Source organism: Manis javanica, chromosome 1 (genome assembly GCF_040802235.1).
Source record: "Manis javanica isolate MJ-LG chromosome 1, MJ_LKY, whole genome shotgun sequence".
In the NCBI taxonomy this organism is placed as follows: Eukaryota; Metazoa; Chordata; class Mammalia; order Pholidota; family Manidae; genus Manis; species Manis javanica.
Genome location: NC_133156.1, coordinates 18,743,132 through 18,762,187, shown reverse-complemented (window position 1 = coordinate 18,762,187; position 19,056 = coordinate 18,743,132). Strand labels below are relative to the sequence as shown.

The following is a 19,056-nucleotide window of genomic DNA, read 5'->3' as shown; positions in this document are numbered from 1 at the left end:
TTACTTTTCCTACATGAATTATTATTCACTGTTTTATTTTGCAAACTAACCTAATGACCACTGAAGTTAAACCTGAGTGGCAGTGGAAAGTAACAAAATGTACCGATGCCTGCCTTTTAAAAGTTGCGCTATGGAGCACATTAACTTTTTTTTATGACGTGTGGCCTATAATAGAATTTTTCAGAAGCAAAGAAAGCTGAGATCTTTTACACTTCACTTCTATTCCTTAGTTCTTAGAAATGGTAGCAAATTGCATGCTATTGATTATTTTAAAGCATGTAAATTGGCCAGTGCAAGTTCTACTACACTTGTATCGATTAGCAGTGATGGTTTATAATCCGTGTGGAAGGTAACCAACCCCCCTTGCAGGCATTATAGTCACGTGATATTGTGCATGCAAAACCATGTTCCTGCGGTTCGAAGTTATGGGAAGTAGCAGACTGTTTCTTAATTCTCATAAGTTGAATTTCCCCCTGAAGACTCATTATGAGAAGGCATGTTGAAGCGTGTGGTGTCATTACAAGACTCTTCTCGCTGGGCGACAAGCAACGAAAGGAGAAAAATGCTTCTGACAATTTCTGAAATGTGATCGTTAGAAATCACTCTCCGAAATGAATGAGATGCAAGAGAAAAAAAGCCAAGAGCTTAATAGATCATATCATGTGCGCAACTTGACGTAGGCTTTAAGTGGGGATGCGAGCATTTTGCCAAGTGAAGGCAACAGTTTTTTATGATCAGCCACTTTCTCACTGGGCCGCTTAATGAAAATTGGGCAGATCTACCATGATAAACACCGAAATGGTTACAGAACATTCTAGCCCTGAGGAAATTATATGTAATTAAATTAACAGCTAAAGCTTGAGTTTTACTCACCTAAGGACAATCATCGTTTCCTTTTTCTTATTAAAATTTGAGACGAGAAATTTCTTAAAAATCAACCAGAAGGTCAATCCTCCCACCCAAACAATTAAGGCTCTCGGGTGAGTGTCTCTTGTTCCCCCCCCCCCCCCACCCATCTGCTGACTCTCAGCGTCTCCGCTGCTGCGCCTGGCCGCCCCCCTCCCACCTGACCTGTTGTGATTTTTCTGTTGCGCGTCTGTCTCCATGGAGACAGACCAGAGGGCGGAGCGGGCGCAGAACCCAGCCTCACACCAACCGGCACCCTCCCTGGGCTCAGCCTCGCTTCCATCTCAGCGCGGAAAGGAAGGGAAGCTACCCCATCTTTCCAGGAGCAGGCATGTATTTGGGGTCGAAATTCCTCCGCCCTGTGGTTCTGCAGATGCAACGCCACAAAACGCTGAGGGGCAGGAGGGGAATGATGCGTTCCTTGCCCAGTGTCGGAAGGGCCGACAGAATGGTCCCCAGGACTCAAAGGGGAAGGACAGGGAGGGACAGAGGACAAGAAAGAGGAAGGTGAGTGTTCTCTGTGCAGGGGAAGGGTCAGTCACCAGAAACCCAGCAGATACATGGTAGCAGTGTACGTATTCCTCCATAAAACGCACAATTATTCCGCATAGAAAAGTACTGAAATCCATAAAATATTTGCTTCTTAATGACAAGAGGAACTGGGCCATTCAAGAAGTGTCAGAAGAAGTGCTTATTTTACAGAGAAGGCACACAGGCTTATAGGAAGGTGTGAATTCATTGACAGCCCAACGTTCTGCACTTACTCTCACGACTTGGGACATCCCAGCCTTTTAATGTGTTTCTACCAACAGAAAGGTCACACACGCACATCTAAAAAGTTTTAGAGATAGTTTTGGGGATTTAAATAAAAAGCACAGTTTGCCTCTGTGACAGATAATAGTGTTCATGTTTAAAAAGACAAAGTGATGGACATTGTGCAAATGCCAGTTTCTGGGTGTCACGAATCACTCTGATATCAGAGGCACCACAACTGAGAGTGGAATTCTTTAGTTTTCCAAACAGACTTGTGCAGAAAGCCATTATTATTACCTTCCCAGTGTGCGCTGATATTTCTGGAGACCTGGCTGATTCCAGGACTGTATTTCAGTCACTCGGTGACACTGGAATTCAGTCCCAATTTGCAGCTATATCTCTCTGAATTACTGCTTTTAAATTGGACATTTTTCTGCAGTTTAGATCCCAATCTTCTAGAGATAGAGAAAAAAGCATCTTTAAAAGTATAATGAATAACTTGTATAAATTGTGTTATGGCTTGTAGAACCTCTTGGCATCTACCTGTTTTATCTGGTCTTACAAGAAGGCAGTGAGATGGGAATTGTTATACTAACCAGGGCCCAGAGAGGTTAAGTGATTTGTCCAAGGTCACACAGCTAGTGACCAATCTCAAACCCTACCCCCCCCCCCAGAGCCTAACAGACTTACTGAGGGTGCAACCCCCTCCATGCTCAAGTACAGTTTCTTTATGCTAAGCAGTCAGTCAGGTGTTAAATTATAAATCACTAGAGGATGGAAACAGGATTCCACTGTTCTTGGGGACTGGTGCCTCCAGTAGCTCTGTCAGCCATGTGTGCTCCAGGACAAAGAGAAGTCTAGCTGGGCTCATCCACCATAAGACATACAACTCCTGTGAATTTTCTAGGAATGAAAGCAGTCTCCTCCCTGTCAGCACTGGTATTCGGCCAGGGCCTGCCAAAAGCAAGCAGCCAGAAATAAGTGGGCCCCGCTTTTCTCTCTGCATTGGCAGGACAGGAGGGTGTTCCTGAGCTGGTCCTGTGCAGGCAGGCTCGCAGCTCTGGGGGCTGGAACTGACACGCACACCAGGCTCTTCACGTGATTCTGTAACAACCTTGGGCCGGTCATCCCATCCCTGTGCCAACAGGGCCAGCTGGGGGTAAGAAAGCCTGTCCAATCAGCTGGTGACTAAAGGGATCATTTGCCTTTCAGTTTCCTCACTGTTAATTGTTTAGTGAACATTAATTGAATACCTATGGCACCAAGCACTGTGCTCAGTAGATACAAAGAAAAAGATATTGTCTGTAACATTAAAGAACTTACGGTCCATCCATACCAACTTGCGAATCCTACCACTGATGGCTGTATCTGAGATTTTGAAAAAGAGAAGCTGAAACCTGGGAAGTCATTGAAATCTAGTTGGTTTAAAATCACATGAGCTGGTGACAAACCTCGGAAAGAGACCCAGTATGTCCACCAGCCAACTGATCTCTAGCACTGACTACCTTGTAAGTATGATCGTGTCATTTCAGGATGAAGAGCAATGCTGATTATTGGTTAATTTTGGCTCATTGTGCTTCATTATCAAGCACACTTCCTGAGAGTCCTGTATTTCCCGGACTAAATGTGGCTGATGACGTATTTGTAACCAAGGGACTGGGCTCAGCCTGAGCTTCTCTCTGACTAACAGGGCCCATACCAAGTAAACAATGCTTTCCTGTGCTATGTCGAAGAAGGCACACATAGCTTAATTTCCTGGCCCTGATATCTTTAATCCAATAATTTGCCAACAAAAATTGCCATTTGGATTACAGGAACTGTAATGGTTTAACAGTTGTTGACTTTTATTAGTGTATAATTAACCCTGCAGTGTGTCAAGATGACAGTAGTAATTTTCTATTCATTCAGAGACACAGACCTCAGTATTCTAACTAGTTACGCTATATTCTTTCAGCACTTTGATGGTTAATGCCAACATTTGCCAGCCAATGGTAATAGGTGTATTATTTACTAATTTCCAACTGGCTTCAAGTTCAGAGGCAAAGCTAGAGTGTGGGACTTGGAGATGGCAATGGAAGGGGCAAGGGAGAGATGGGCAGCCCATCAAGCCGGACCTTCCAGAGTTAGGATGCTCAGCCATCCTGCATGGCTGTCAGCCCAGAGATGGCTTGAATCGGCCTACATGCTTCCATAGCGCAGGCCTGTCCTGGGTGACCAGTCACGTCTCTCCATGACAGGCTCCTGCTGTTACGAGGCTGTCAGTTCTTGAGCCCTCCACGGCATTGCGAGGACTATGCCTCTCATGACAGTTATGGAACTGGCATATCCACAGTGACACAGCCGCCACCCGCTGCCAGGACACAGAATGCTGCCTGGACGGGGCGTGTGGCTGCATGTGCCTCCAGCACAGGGGGCCCCTCCTGAGTCCCGCACGCCTCGTCTCCCAGCCCCTGAGCTCTCACAATGTGCTGGGCTTCCGAGGTGCCCTAGGGACCAGCTTCTCACTCCGTTGCACCTCTTCAGCCCAGGGCACAGACCCAGGCTGCCACATGCTTTACCCGTGGAGCATTTCAGTGCCATCCTCACAGCCCCGGGCCGCTAACACAGGTTACAGGCCCTAAGTCCTAACTAGGCTACACGGAGATGTGTCTCTTTTTCTTTCTTCCTTTAAAGGCTCTTTCCAGATTTAGTGGCCACTTACACTAGCCTTATTACCCCAGTAAGATGAGGTGGGAGAAGAACACAAATAGGTGATTAATTTCCAAAGTCTCTCTCTGGACCTTGGGCCACACGTGCTGTGCATAGGAGAGCAGAGTTGCTTTTATAAATAGTAGCCCCAGGACTCATCAGTGCGGAAGAAGCGATTAGTGGTCATACACTAGAGTGAAAGTTATTGGCCTCAGTGCCTTAATTGAACTTGAGGCTTTAACCTCATTTACATTGTGCTCAGAGCAGCTGACTCCCACACCAGCCTAAAGTTTGTCAAATTCATGAACAATTCTGGAATCGTTCATTAAGAATGAACGGAGATGGAAGCTCGAACTGTTTTCTGGGTAACAGATCTTGTTTGAGGCTTTTTTTCCCCTAGTGCAGCTTGAACACCACCTGACAGTAATTAAATTATTCTAACATCTCACTCCCACCTCCCACACGCATTTCCCCCTTTTGTTTTGCTATTTGAGAGCGTGTGCAATTATGTTCTTTCGAGAAACAAGCACAGCCACCCGGCAAACTACACGTGTTAGCTGTAAATCTGAACTGGAGGCATCCTTTTCCCTTTTTCTTGCAGGTTGTAAACTGGTTATTCACATTTTCTTTGATGAGAATTTTAAGCACCGAGCACCGTCTTCATAAGCACAAGCAGCAGATGGTTAGGAATACTGTGTGATATGGAAAGCTGGCCAATTTCTTTAGCTATTTTCACCTCCTGAAGACACTCCAAAGAAATGCAATGACATATTTCAGGGTGTGTCTTTAGAAGACGCTCTTTCCTTAAATATGGATATCATTTGCTGATGTGTTCACTTTTAGATGGATTCATTTTGGGGATGTCTCCACTGTAAGCGATCTTGTAGCATTTTCATACAAAATTAGACTCCTATTGAAAGCTCTCCTGGGCGTGGCTGACTAGGAATTAACCCAGCTGTTCTTTCTCTTCCCTCAGGCAGACTAGGAGACAGGAGCAAATGAAGCAAGATATTTAGATGACTCCTAATGACTATTATGCATAGCATCTGTGTGATGCACTATCTGCCTCGAGGAGGAGGAAAGTCATCTCCAGGTCGCTGGACTTGCTCTGTGAACTAAGTCTCCATTTCCTAGGCTGGGGATTTAGGCATGTTTCCGAATCCCGAACGTGGTGTAAAATGGGTGTATCCATTACTACCTCCTTGGACTTTTGTGAGGATCAAACAACACTAGGAAAGTAACGCGCTTTTTCGTAACAGTGCTCAAGTAAAAGTAGTGAAGCTGGTGGATCAATGATAAAGAAAAGGAGTACAGATAGAGTCCTGCGATGGCCAGCAGCTCCCTAGGAGGTGTCAGCTCACCTGAAAATGCTCCCCGGCCTTACATTCCTTCCTAATATTCTCCCTTTTCCCAACTATTGCTTCCAGAGAATATGCAGACTGATTGGAGTTTCTGGGAAAATTGGAGTGATAAACCCTTTGGGGGGTCAGAAGAGAGCTCCAGGTGGGAGTGGTGATGGTACCGGAGCAGCAGTAAACCTCCCGGGAAGCAGTGGGGTGGATAACAGGTCCCCGGTGACTGCAGATCGTCTGAACTATGGGCGAGTTCGACAGTCAGTGGGTAAGTCAGCGTGCCCTTCTACCTTGCCATCACTATTTCTGTTCAAGTAACAGCTTCAGTGTGTGTGTTTTAAAAATATCCAGTCCTCTTCATCTCATGATTTTTATTTATATTTATACCATTCAGCATAAAGGATTTTTTAGAATTGATTCATTCATTTACTTAAATTTCTATATACATGAGGACAACATATGACATTTTGGAATGTGATTCAACTTCTTTGTAAAGATTAGTCCTTGGAATAACTCTGAATAGCCAAATAGGGTTTTAGATGACCTCTTGTAAACTCATTTCTAATTGTTTAGTTTGCATAGACATTTCATCTCTCTAAGTCCGATGGCTGCAATATGGATTTTTACATTTAAAATGCTTTGATCAATTTTCTTTAGCTTTGGAAAAGTAGTAGTAATGATTCATCCATAACACATCAATATTAGAGAGAAAGGGTCAGTTGCTTAAGAAAAAAGGCATGAGTGATTTGGAAGAGTATAAACCAAACACTTTTCCTGGTGTAAATAGTGATCAGGAAGCCGATGCAAATACAGATTTAAAGAGAAAGGAAGTCACGGAGGAAGTTAAAAGTTTTTATTTCCTAAAGACAATTCCAGCCTCATATCTGTTTGGAAATTGTCCACTTTTTTGGTTTGTTCAGTGTAAGGCTCCTGTTCCCTTTACCCCTGAATCAGTTAAGGTTGTTTACAAGGCCACTGTTAAGACATGAGATGGCCTTTGCGTGGCAGAGCCCAAGATAATGCCATAGGTGAGTCGGAGTCAGAGGTCGTCCAGGGAGCCCAGGAGGGCAGATGGCTCATTTCCTACCAAACATACAACCTGCAAGTATTACAACCTGTCTACTGGGGTTCCGAGGCATGGCAGGCCAGCAGTCAGAAGCCTGGAAGCAGACTGGGCGTGGTGGAACCATGGGGCTCCCCTCGGCCCCCCTAACCTTGGAACTGTCAGACCGCATTTGGTATCTAGTCTGAAGTAGGACTAGAAGCTAAAGCCGGTGGACGTGTGGCAGATGACTGCTTGGGAAACACATCGACAAGGCTGTGAGTAAAACCCATGGAAAACTGGATGCCGAGGAAGCATCTAGAAGATGAGCTGGTCATCAGACAGGACTGCACACGTATGTGCCTCCCAGAGACCCCAGCCCTGACTGCCTACCTCCTAATTTTATCTAGTCCTGATTCACGGTAAAAAGAAAAAGATTACTCCTTAAAATCATACAAGAATCTCTGATTAGATTATAATTCTTCAAAACTTTTGGAGGCATTTTTCTTTCTCCATATTCATGCTACCTCATTCATTCCTCCACCTGCCACTCATTCATTTATTCACTCTTTCAACAAATATAAATCGAGTCCTTCTTATGTACCAGGGGACACGGCAGGAAACAGGCAACATTCCTGCCTAGGGAAACAGACAATAAACTGAAGAAAAGTAGTAGAATATATAGTAGATCAGATGGTAATAAAACTTGTGGAGAAACACACGGCAGGACAGGGGCTGGGAGAATTACGTTTTCCAACTGTCCCAGAAGGCAGAGTTTGTGGAGACCTCAGGGAGGTGAAACATGGACGCAGACCTGCGGCAGGCAGAGTCCCTGTGGACGTGTGAGGCTGTGCGGTTGGAGTAGGGTGAGGACAGGGGAGGATGGCCAGCTGTGGGTGAGGAGCGTGCCGTGTGTTGACAGGCCACTAAGAACTTCGCTGTTTCCTCCGAATGATTTTGGAAGGAGGCCTCAGCAGGGTTTTGATGTGAGGAGTGACATGACCTGATTGAATTCAAAAAGCGTCACAGTAGATGTGGGTTGGCAACGCCACGCAAAGAAGATACGAGCAGGGGGCTCTGTCAGCCTTTAGTGCAAAACTCACGGCTGATGTTGGCTCGGAATGGGGTGCTAACAGCACAGCAGTATTTCTCAAACATTTTGGTGTTAGAACCTATTCCTACCCCTAAGAATTGATTGAGGACCCCCAAAACCGCTTTTGTTTGTGCGGATTATATCAATACTTAACCACATTAGCAACCAAAACTGAGCCTTAAAAAATAAGTTTATTAATTCACCTAAAAATGGCAGTAATATATGTTATCATATTGTTACAAAAAAAATAAACATGTTTTCCAAACGAGAAATATTAGGGAGAAGATTGGCATTGCTTCAGAGTTTTGCAAATTTCTTTAATGTCTGGTTTCATAGAAGACAGTTGGATTTTCATATTAGCTACTATATTCAATCTGTTGCGATATGCTCTTTGAAGTTGGTTGGAGTCTATGAAGAAAATATATCTTTACAGAAAAAATATTTGGAAGGAAAGGAGTTTTCAGATAATAGTGGATATTTTTCTTTGGTAGTCCATCAAAATTTATAAGTAATAGTCCTTAAGATTAGTTGCAATATGCAGTATAGTTTTAGTCATTAAGCTTTTTGTACTATTACATTAAAATTCATTGGTCTGACGCTTGCTGAGAATACATCTACTCTCATGCCTAATTTGGTAACATCATGAAGTGGTCATTTGGAAAATGCTGTCTACTGAATTTTGCAGATTTTCCAGATGTTGATGCATTTTATTATATAATGCAAAAAAAATCACATTTACTGGAATCACTACCAAAATCATTATAATTTTGTTAATTCTTGAGAAGTTCTCAAAACTACAGTGGTGGATATGAGTTTTGAAGACTTCTTATTTCCCTATGAAATCTTCAGTTTTATCATGGGCATCAATTTCTGTGGTTTCTTTTATTTGAAATGACAGGCTTACTTTGTTCTTTTCAAGAACATACCTGCAAATACCCAGTATAAATGATGAGGATTTGTTTATCACTTACCATTTAACTGAAAATGGTGTTAGGTGAGAAAAGCGTTTACTTAGTTTGTAGCACAAACAATTGGACAAGGGTATTTGAGTGTCGAACAAAGTGCTTTATGTATGTTTTCCATGTTATCATCCTGAGTATTCAAAGGTGTGCACTCAAAGGTTGATGTTTAATAAAATGAAAGTTAAAAATTGATACTGTTTCATTAAGGACATTGTTAAATGAAACCGGCTCCCTCTCCCATATTTCCTGGCTCCCTGTGAGCATGTGACAGTGAAGAATATAAGACCACTACCCAATTCTGTGACATTGCCTTGATATGTCCTAAGATGCTAAGTTTTATCCACCATAGTTTTTGTACCATCATTTCAAGTGTCATGCAGTAAAAAAGTCAAATAATGTCTAAGTATTATGAAGTTTTTTCCCTTAATTGGACTGTCCCTTTAGATAACACTTTGTAGATGCCCTGAAAATGTCTTGGGGACACCCAGTACTTCATGAACCACAATTTGAGAGCCACTGGAATAGAAGGTGAGATATTGCCTACTATTACATTCATTTGGAAGGATTTGATGGTGTTTTAGACGTGGGGTATGAGGAAAAAGAAGGCAAGGATGATTTCAGGATTGATGGCATGAACAGCTGGTTCATGGGGAAGCCTGGAAAGGGGGCAGGTGAGGGGGTGGAGTCTGGGGAGCAGGTGTGGGGCATGTGTTGGGTAAAGAGGATTTGGAGTTAGGTATTGAAATGTCTGTCCTGGGAAACCTTGTGTTCAACGACTTGTGTGTGTTGGTGTGTGTGTTTTTAAGATTCCTTTTTTTAATAAGGTATCATTGATATATAATCTTATGAAGGTTTCACATGAGCAACATTGTGGTTACTGCACTCACCCATATTATCAAGTCCCCACCACACACCCCATTATAGTCACTCTCCGTCAGCATAGTAAGATGCTACAGAGTCACTGCTTGCCTTCTCCGCGCCTCTCCTACATTATGTGTGCTAATTGTAAGGCCCTTTAATCCCCTTTTCCCTCGCTCCCCACCCCCTTTCCCTTCTTGGAGTCTGTGATTGTGCTGCTGTTTTGTTCCTTCAGTTTTGCTTCGTTGTTATACTCCACAGATGAGTGAAATCATTTGGTACTTGTCTTTCTCTGCCTGGCTTATTCCACTGAGCATAACACCCTCTAGCTCCATCCATGTTGTTGCAAATGGTAGGATTTGTTTCTTTCTTATGGCTGAATAGTATTCCATTGTGTATATGTACCACCACTTCTTTATCCATTCATCTACTTTATCCATTCATGGACACTTAGGTTGCTTCCATTTCTTGGCTATTGTAAATAGTGCTGTGATAAACATAGGAGTACATATATCTTTTTGAATTTGGGATCCTGTTTTCTTTCGGTAAACTCCTAGGAGTGGAATTCCTGCGTCAAATGGTATTTCTATTTTGAGTTTTTTGAGGAACCTCCGTACTGCTTTCCACAATGGTTGAACTAGTTTACATTCCCACCATTAGTGTAGGAGGGTTCCCCTTTCTCCGCATCCTCGCTAGCATTTGTTATTGTTTGTCTTTTGGATGGTAGCCATCCTTACTGGTGTGAGGTGATATCTCATTGTGGTTTTTATATGCATTTCCCTGATGATTAGTGATATGGAGCATCTTTTCATGTGCCTGTTGGCCATCTGAATTTCTTCTTTGGAGAGGTGTATCTTCAAATGCTCTGCCCATTTTTTAATTGGGTTATTTGATTTTTGGGTGTTGAGGCATGTGTGTGGTTTTTAAAGTATATAGTAGGAAAAGATTTAGGAGTTATTCTGGCTATTAAGCACTTGAAGTATTTCTGACAATTAAAAAAACAGCCATTTTTTTGTTACTAGCCACCTGACTATTCTTCATAGTGAATGTGGCTTTTTTAGTTCTCTCTTTAAGAGTTTTTTTTTCGTTTGGGAAACTCTTGGCTTAGAACTGTATTGCCCAGTGGTTCATAATTTTAGCATTTGGGTCAAAGAGCCCTCTCACCTGAGGGAGATTGCCCCTGGGCAAGTTCACCCTGGATTCAGTGAGACTGAATAACAACAATGGAATGTTGGGAGTAAGAGGGTTTATACCAACTTTGTTCTCATGGTGGCAGGTTGAGTGCTAGAATCTTGTCTTCCTCTGGGGCTTTCACAATCTGTATCTCCCTCTGAGCGGAGCACTGGACAGGAGCTCTTTATATAGTAACAGTGACAATAACGGCTCATTGCCAATGGGTGTGGAAACATTAACCTATGCAGTAGGCCAATTATGGCACATATTTAGGGTCAGGTGAGGATCCTGGCCATAGGAACATTCATTTTTCCTACAAGCCTTTTGGAAATTTGATAACAAATATGGATCCCTAGTGTACCACAGTGTAATTCTGATGTTAACCACCCAGAGTTAGGGTCACATTTCACAGGCTTATGGGCACCATCCCCCACAACCCTGTCCTCACTTCTGATGCCCATGGCAAGCTTGGAGTCCCCAGGTTACTTGCACTTCTGACCAACTGGCTGCAAATTCAGGGATTTTGATAATGCACTAGAGCAACTCACAGAATTCAGGAAAGTGTCATACTTACAACCACAGTGTTATCACGAAGGATGTAAATGAGGACCAGCCAAATGAAGAGACTCAATAGGCAAGGCCGAGAGGGTTTCACGTGTGGAGTTTGTATTGTCCTCTCCCCATGGAGTCAGCAGGCATCATCTCTTCCACATCCATGTATCAGTGGACTCAACAACCTGGAAACTCTCCTAAATCTTGGTGTCCAGAGCATTTATTGGTGTTCCATTATATGTGCATGATTGAATCAATGGCTGCATGGTTGCCCTCAATGTCTGGCACTCCTCACATCCCCACAGGTCAAGGCCCCAACCCTCCCGCCAGTTGCTAGTTCATCTGGTGGACAGCCTCATCCTGAATCACCTCCTTAGTATAAACTCAGGCGTCATATAAGGGCTCATAAGTCACCAGACACTCTTACCAAGAAATTCTGAGTTTTCAAAGCTCAGAGTCAGGAACCCAGGACAAAAGACCAGATGAATTATTTGTTATACAACAATCCTCTTCATAGAAAACATCCCAAGTTTTCCTTACACTATCAAAGATTAGTGGATACCTGGAAAACCCCAGGGTAAAAACCCCTGGTTCTTGAGTCAAAGGCAGGCTTGTCAAATGCAGAACTGAAGCCGGTATCCAATTCAGTCTTAACTTATAGGTGCATGAAAAGATTTCCAAGCTTGAGGCTCAAAGACAGCATTCAGACAGTCATAGGAAAGCTTTTATTAAGCTAACCATGGATAATTAAAAAAAAAACTACTAGTGTTTATGTTTGGTATGTAGGTTAAAAAAGCACGAATTTGTAGGACAAAACGAGAGAGCAGAGGTTTTTAGGCATTCTGATTGATGTAAATACTAAGGGTTACAGTTTCTGCACACATAGTTTAAAGTCAGGGTTTTTAAGCAGGGTTCACAGTAATGCTGGGTTTAGTTTAACAACCCTTGTGAGCAGCCCTCCAGCACAGATATGGTTTCCTTCACAAAAGATATTCAGTACAGTTTTGCTGATTTATTGCGGAAGGAATTTGTGGTAAATGAAGTGAGGACTGTTCTTTCCAGTGACCTGTAGCTGGTGACTGGTCATGTGCATTAGATAAAGGGTTGTGTCTGGCTTGAAAGGACCTTTCCTTGAGGTGATTTATACTTGTCATGAGTCACTATTGTATTCCCTCATCTTATGGGTCTCCTGGCACATTTTGGAAAAAGCTATGGTGTTAATTTAGCTGGACTAGCCAAATTCCAAGCAAGCTAATTACATTCTTTCTAACTGAAATTCCATTAGTGTTCATTAGCTCCTCTGAGGTAGTTGTTTTTAATACTTGATTTATTTTTTATTTGTACATCTTGGAAAACATATGTGTGGAGAATGAAAGTTATCATCCTTGTCAGATAACTGATGTCACATTGTTTGCATTTTGCTTCCCTTACATAGATAAAGAGCTTACACCTCTATTTCACTCTCACTCAAGAATTGGACTCATTCTGTCAGGAAGTGTAAGATAAATTCTTTAAAAAATGTAAGGAGGAAAATATCTCAGATATTACTCTACTGAGGATGTTAGATCTCAATCGAAGAGGATGTCTTGTATTACTGTGTCATGGCGTAAGTGCTTCACTGGGCTTATGTCAGTCATTTTAGCTTTATTTTAAGCCTTAAAATCAGATAGTGTTAGTCTCCCAATTTGATTATTCTTTTTCAAAGTTGTTTTGGCTGTTTTAGGTCCTATACACTTTCATATGAATTTAAGAAGATCTCATCAATTTCAATAAAGTTGAAAATTTGCTTAGACTTTGATTAGGATTATGGTAAATCTTCAGCTCATTTTGGGGAGAAGTAACCTCTTAACAGTATTGAAACTTCTGATTTATGCATGAGGTACATCTCTCCGTTTATTTAAGTGTTCTTTAAATTCTTCCAGCAATGCTTTTTAGTTTCCAGTATATAAGCACTGCACATATTTCATGAGTATATTATATTTTTGCTATTATAAGTGATATTATAATCTCAAAATGTTAAGTTCTGGTTATTTGTTGGTAGACTATAGAAATACAATTGATTTTTGGATATTGATCTTGTATCCTACAATGTTGCTAAATTCAGTAGTTTTAGGAGATTCCATTTCCATATTATTTTTTCATACAGATGATTATGATATCTACACATAAAGATAATTTTTTTTGATAGTTTAAATATATATATATATATTTTTTTTTTGAGAGGGCATCTCTCATATTTATTGATCAAATGGTTGTTAACAACAATAAAATTCTGTATAGGGGGGTCAATGCTCAATGCACAGTCATTAATCCATCTCAAGCGTAGTTCTCTTCAGTCTCCAATCTTCTGAAGCATAACGAACAAGTTCTTACATGTGAACGAATTCTTACATAGTGAATAAGTTCTTACATGGTGAACAGTACAAGGGCAGTCATCACAGAAACTTTCGGTTTTGATCATGCATTATGAACTATAAACAATCAGGTCAAATATGAATATTCATTTGATTTTTATACTTGATTTATATGTGGATCCCACATTTCTCCCTTTATTATTATTATTATTTTTATTTTTAATAAACTGCTGAAGTGGTAGGTAGATGCAAGATAAAGGTAGAAAACATAGTTTAGTGCTGTAAGAGAGCAATTATAGATGATCAGGTGTGTGCCTGTAGACTATGTGCTAATCCAAGCTAGACAAGGGCATTAAAACATCCCCGGATGCAGAAGATTTCTCTCAACACGGGGGGGGGGGGGGGGTGAGGTTCTAAGCTTCACCACTGTTGTTCCCCAATTTCTCATCTAATGGCCCCCCTGTGACTGTGCCTGTCTTAGGTTGTTCCTTGAGGAATCTTACCCGTCTCTGGCTAACCAGTCATCTTCCGGGGCCATACAGGGAAATGTAAAGTTGATAAGTGAGAGAGAAGCCATATTGTTTGAAAAGGTTAGCTTTTTACTTCTTTGCAGATTTATGCCCTGTGGCTTCTATGCCCAGCACTTGTCTCGAGGTATCTTTACCACCTGGAGGAATTATGATACTTGGGAAATTCGATATGAGGCACGAATTCTATTCAAGGGTTGTAATTAGGAAGGAAGAAGAAAAGCTACAGATGTAGCATATGGAAGAAAACATGGGAGGATTGATTATTTCTTTGACATATCTTCTTGTAGAGTACCTTCAGCATGTATAGGTTTTAAACTACTAACTAACTTGCGCACAGACATCAACATAATAGGAACACGGTGACATAAACAAAGCAAATCTACAATTACCAGCCATCTCCAGTGAAGCCAAGAAAACCATTTAGGCACCCTAGGCATTTGTGAAAATTAGTCTATGATATGGTGGATATTGTCCAACTGTACTTGAACAGTCTGAGAGAAATCAGACAAATTAAAGCAGCCCATTTCTGGGATCTGTTCACATCCCATATGTTCTTTTAACCGTAGATAGTCTATAGTCGTAAGATTTTGGAGCGCTACAACTTGCACCCCTCCCAACTCCTGGTTGAGTTCCAACAGTACAGATCCGGTCAGATTCGTTGTCTCACTGTATGCACATGCCAGCCTAGACATCTCCCTCCTCATTCCAATGGCAAGTCCAGGAAACGGTGGGGTGGACGCAGCCACAACCGCAGCATCGTCCGGATCCCTGTGGAGACTTTTTGATGATTATCCCCCGGCACGAGTCCTCCAGAGAGTGCTGATGCCGGAAGCTCCTCCTCATATCGTATCTTAGTTCATTTTCTGGGTAGCCAAGCTAGGCCTTGATCTTCTGCATAGAAACAAACAGACCCTTTGCCCACACTTTGACATGCCCTCTATACCACTGTGCAGAACTCATTGGGAGGTCAGCACACAGGAACTGCTTTTTTTTTTTTAATCATTAATCTACACTTACATGAAGAATACTATGTTTACTATGCTTTCCCCTATATCAGGTCCCCCCTAAAAACCACATTACGGTCACTGTCCATCAGCTTAGCAAAATGTAGAATCACTACTTGTCCTCTCTGTGTTGTGCAGCCCAACCTCCCCTTTCTCCCTCCCCACCATGCATGCTAATCTTAATACCCCCTTTCTTCTTCCCCCCTTATCCCCCCCTGCCCACCCATCCTCCCCAGTTCCTTTCCCTTTGGTACCTGTTAGTCCATTTTTGGGTTCTGTAATTCTGCTGCTGTTTTGTTCCTTCAGTTTTTCCTTCGTTCTTATACTCCTCAGATGAGTGAAATCATTTGGTATTTCTCTTTCTCTGCTTGGTTTATTTCACTGAGCATAATACTCTCCAGCTCCATCCATGTTGCTGCAAATGGTTGGATTTTTCCACTTCTTATGGCTGAGTAGTATTCCATTGTGTATATGTACCACATCTTCTTTATCCATTCATCTACCGATGGACATTTAGGTTGCTTCCAATTCTTGGCTATTGTAAATAGTGCTGCGATAAACATAGGGGTGCATCTGTCTTTCTCAAACTTGATTGCTGCGTTCTTAGGGTTAATTCCTAGGAGTGGAATTCCTGGGTCAAATGGTAGGTCTGTTTTGAGCATTTTGATGAACCTCCATACTGCTTTTCACAATGGTTGAACTAATTTACATTCCCACCAGCAGTGTAGGAGGGTTCCCCTTTCTCCACAGCCTCGCCAACATTTGTTGTTGTTTGTCTTTTGGATGGCAGCTATCCTTACTGGTGTGAGGTGATACCTCATTGTAGTTTTAATTTGCATTTCTCTGATAATTAGCTATGTGGAGCATCTTTCATGTGTCTGTTGGCCATCTGTATTTCTTTTTTCAAGAACTGTCTGTTCAGTTCCTCTGCCCATTTTTTAATTGGGTTATTTGTTTTTTGTTTGTTGAGGCGTGTGAGCTCTTTATATATTCTGGACGTCAAGCCTTTATCGGATCTGTCATTTTCAAATATATTCTCCCATACTGTAGGGTTTCTTTTTGTTCTATTGATGGTGTCTTTCGTTGTACAGAAACTTTTCAGCTTAATGTAGTCCCACTTGCTCATTTTTGCTGTTGTTTTCCTTGCTCGGGGAGATATGTTCAAGAAGAGGTCATTCATGTTTATGTCTAAGAGGTTTTTGCCTATGTTTTTTTCCAAGAGTTTAATGGTTTCATGACTTACATTCAGGTCTTTGATCCATTTTGAGTTTACCTTTGTATATGGGGTTAGACAAAGGTCCAGTTTCATTCTCCTACATGTAACTGTCCAGTTTTGCCAGCACCATCTGTTGAAGAGTCTGTCATTTTGCCATTGTATGTCCATGGCTCCTTCATCAAATATTAATTGACCATATATGTCTGGGTTAATGTCTGGATTCTCTAGTCTGTTCCATTGGTCTGTGGCTCTGTTCATGTGCCAGTACCGAATTGTCTTGATTACTATGGCTTTGTAGTAGAGCTTGAAGTTGGGGAGTGAGATCCCCCCTACTTTATTCTTCTTTCTCAGGATTGCTTTGGCTATTCGAGGTCTTTGGTGTTTCCTTATGAATTTTTGAATTATTTGTTCCAATTCATTGAAGAATGTTGCTGGTAATTTGATAGGGATTGCATCAAATCTGTATATTGCTTTAGGCAGGATGGCCATTTTGGCGATATTAATTCTTCCTAGCCATGAGCATGGGATGAGTTTCCATTTGTTAGTGTCCCCTTTAATTTCTCTTAGGAGTGACTTGTAGTTTTCAGAGTATAAGTCTTTCACTTCTTTGGTTAGGTTTATTCCTAGGTATTTTATTCTTTTTGATGCAATCGTGAATGGAATTGTTTTCCTGATTTCTCTTTCTATTGGTTCATTGTTAGTGTATAGGAAAGCTACAGATTTCTGTGTGTTAATTTTGTATCCTGCAACTTTGCTGTATTCCGATATCAGTTCTAGTAGTTTTGGAGTGGAGTCTTTAGGGTTTTTTATGTACAGTATCATATCATCTGCAAATAGTGACAGTTTAACTTCTTCTTTACCAATCTGGATTCCTTGTATTTCTTTGTTTTGTCTGATTGCCGTGGCTAGGACCTCCAGTACTATGTTGAATAACAGTGGGAGAGTGGGCATTCCTGTCCGGTTCCCGATCTCAGAGGAAAAGCTTTCAGCTTCTCGCTGTTCAGTATAATGCTGGCTGTGGGTTTATCATATATGGCCTTTATTATGTTGAGGTACTTGCCTTCTATTCCCATTTTGCTGAGAGTTTTTATCATGAATGGATGTTGAATTTTGTCAAATGCTTTTTCAGCATCTATAGAGATGATCATGTGGTGTTTGTCTTTCTTTTTGTTTATGTGGTGGATGATGTTGATGGATTTTCGAATGTTGTACCATCCTTGCATCCCTGGGATGAATCCCACTTGGTCATGGTGTATGATCCTTTTGATATACTGTTGAATTCTGTTTGCTAATATTTTATTGAGTATTTTTGCATCTACATTAATCAGGGATATTGGTCTGTAATTTTCTTTTTTGGTGGGGTCTTTGACTGATTTTGGTATTAGGGTGATATTGGCTTCATAGAATGAGTTTGGGAGTATTCACTCCTCATCTATTTTTTGGAACACTTTGAGGAGAATGGGTATTATGTCTTCTCTGTGTGTCTGATAAAATTCCGAGATAAATCCGTCCGGCCCAGGTGCTTTGTTCTTGGGTAGTTTTTTGATTACCGTTTCAATTTCTTTGCTCGTAATTGGTTTGTTTAACTTTTGTGTTTCTTCCTTGGTCAGTCTTGGGAGGTTGTATTTTTCTAGGAAGGTGTCCATTTCTTCTAGGTTTTCCAGCTTGTTGGCATATAGGTTTTCATAGTAGTCTTTAATAATTCTTTTTATTTCTGTGGAGTCTGTCGTGATTTTTCCATTCTCATTTCTGATTATGTTGATTTGTGTTGACTCTCTTTTTCTCTTAATAAGTTTGGCTAGAGGCTTATCTATTTTGTTTATTTTCTCAAAGAACCAGCTCTTGGTTTCGTTGATTTTTGCTATTGTTTTATTCTTCTCAATTTTGTTTATTTCTTCTCTGATCTTTATTATGTCCCTCCTTCTGCTGACTTTAGGCCTCATTTGTTCTTCTTTATCCAGTTTCGATAGTTGTGATGTTAGACTATTCATTTGGGATTTTTTTTCCTTCTTCAAGTGTGCCTGGATCGCTATATACTTTCCTCTTAAGGCTGCTTTCACTGCATCCCACAGTTGTTTCATTCCTGGAGATCCTTTTATCTCTCTCAATGTCAGCTTCTATACATTCCTGTTCTCTGGCTTTGCATTGTTGTTGTCATTTGTTTCTATATATTCCTTCATCTCTATTTTGATTTGTTCATTGATCCATTGATTATTTAGAAGCATGTTGTTAAGCCTCCATGTGTTTGAGAGCCTTTTTGTTTTCTTTGTAGAATTTATTTCTAGTTTTATACCTTTGTGGTCTGAAAAATTGGTTGGTAGAATTTCAATATTTTGGGATTTACTGAGGCTCTTTTTGTGGGCTAGTATGTGGTCTATTCTGGAGAATGTTCCATGTGCACTTGAGAAGAATGTATATCCTGTTGCTTTTGGATGTAGAGTTCTATAGATGTCTATTAGGTAAATCTGTTCTAGTGTGTTGTTCAGTGCCTGTGTGTCCTTACTTATTTTCTGCCCGGTGGATCTATCCTTTGGGGTGAGTGGTGTGTTGAAGTCTCCTAAGATGAATGCATT

The 19,056-nt window shown here is 41.3% G+C and overlaps 1 long non-coding RNA gene across 1 annotated transcript in view; it reads left to right on the top strand.

Annotated features, from left to right (window-relative positions):
• Positions 1-1,105: 1,105 nt before the first annotated feature.
• The window catches only part of LOC140844441 (uncharacterized), a 109,071-nt gene continuing 91,120 nt past the window's right edge, over positions 1,106-19,056 (top strand). The window contains exons 1-3 of the long non-coding RNA XR_012122828.1: positions 1,106-1,235; positions 5,775-5,967; positions 9,241-9,324. This is a non-coding gene — a long non-coding RNA (uncharacterized lncRNA). The remainder of the gene's footprint in view (positions 1,236-5,774; positions 5,968-9,240; positions 9,325-19,056) is intronic.